This window comes from Mastomys coucha, unplaced genomic scaffold (assembly GCF_008632895.1).
Source record: "Mastomys coucha isolate ucsf_1 unplaced genomic scaffold, UCSF_Mcou_1 pScaffold15, whole genome shotgun sequence".
NCBI classification, from domain to species: domain Eukaryota; kingdom Metazoa; phylum Chordata; class Mammalia; order Rodentia; family Muridae; genus Mastomys; species Mastomys coucha.
Genome location: NW_022196897.1, coordinates 139,081,556 through 139,083,283, shown reverse-complemented (window position 1 = coordinate 139,083,283; position 1,728 = coordinate 139,081,556).

Sequence of the window (1,728 nt, the reverse complement as noted above, 5' to 3'; positions counted from 1 at the left end):
GTTAGTGTGTCCGAGGATAAACTCAGCCTTGTTTGAAGCAGGGTCTCTCCTTTCGTTCACAACTGCATATGCCAGGCTAGTTAGTCTAAGAACACTTCTCCTGTTGACCCCTTCCGTTCCTTAGAGATCATAATGGAATTACAAACAAGTGCTGTTGTGTCTTGCTTTTAGATGTGCTCTGGAGATTCCAGGTCAGGTCATCAGACTTGCACTGCAAGCAAACTTACTCACAGAGGTATCTCCCCAACCCCAACCTGGTTGAAATAGGATCTCTCACTGATCCTCTTACCAATTAAACTTAGGTTGCCTGACAAATGAGCCCAGAGTCCTTCCTGTCTCTGCCTCCCCGGCACTGTGCTAGGATTACGGGTGTGCACTAACCTTCCTGGCTTTATCCTCCTCCTCCTCCTTATCCTCCTCCTCCTCTTCCTCCTCCTCCTCTTCCTCTTCCTCCTCCTCCTTCCCGTCCTCCTCCTCCTCCCCTCCCGTCTTCCTCCTCCTCTTCCTTCTTCTCCTCCCCTCCCGTCCTCCTCCTCCTCCTCCCTCTCCTCTCCTCCTTCTCCCCCTTCTCCTCCTTCTCCTCCTCCTCTTCCCCCATCCTCCTCCTCCTTCTTCTCCTTCTCTTCCTCCTCCTTGCTTATTGAACAAGTGTTTGCTTGCATATATGACTGTGTACCACATGTGAGCCTAGTGTCCATGGAAGACAGAAGAGGACTTTGGATTCTCTGGAACTAGAGTTACAGATGGTTGTGAGTTACCATGTGGATCCTGGGAACTAAACCCAAGTCTTCTACAGGAATAGCAGGTTTCTGTTCTTAACTGTTAAGCCATATCTCCAGTCTTTCCGCTTTTTTGTGTGTGGGTTCTGGGGGTGAGGCAAATCACCCCCAGATCTTTATACTTGCACAGCAAGAATTTCACCTACAGACCCATTTCTCCAGCCAGAAGAAATTTAATTGTAATGGAACATTACAATTAAAAAGTATACTTGGGGGGCTGGTGAGATGGCTCAGCGGGTAAGAGCACTGACTGCTCTTCTGAAAGTCCTGAGTTCGGATCCCAGCAACCACATGGTGGCTCACAACCACCCATAATGAGATCTGACACCCACTTCTGGTACATATGAAGACAGCTACAGTATATTACACTGGAGTGAGCAGGGTCATCCTAAGTTCAATTCCCAGCAGCCACATGATGGCTCACAGCCATCTGTACAGCTACAGTGTACTCATACACATAAAATAAATAAATAAATCTTTTTTTAAAAAAAGAAACATGTGCATCTTTGAAAAAAAAAGTATACTTGGGGGCCTAGAGTGAGCAAGGGCTGGAGCAAGAGAAAGGGAAGTGGGGAAAAAATATACTTGGGGACAGTAAGATGGCTCAGCAAGTAAGGAAAGGCACTTGCCCCCCAAGCCTGAAACCTGACTTTAATCCCTGCAACCCATATAAGGCCAAAGAAAACTGACTCCACAAAGCTGTTCTCTGGCCTTTACACATGCTGGCCACCTCCATCATTCGCACACAATGATGATATTTTTTAATTGTCCATATTACCACCACCCCAACCTGTTAAGCCTGCATGTGACATCATTCCGCCCTGCCAGGTCGTCACCAGAACTGAAATTGCAGTCAGAGCCTACACACCAAGAGCGCTTCCCTTGGTGATAATAACGGAGCACCACACACAGTCCATGAGGCCGCTCACCCTCTCTGAAGCTCCTTCTT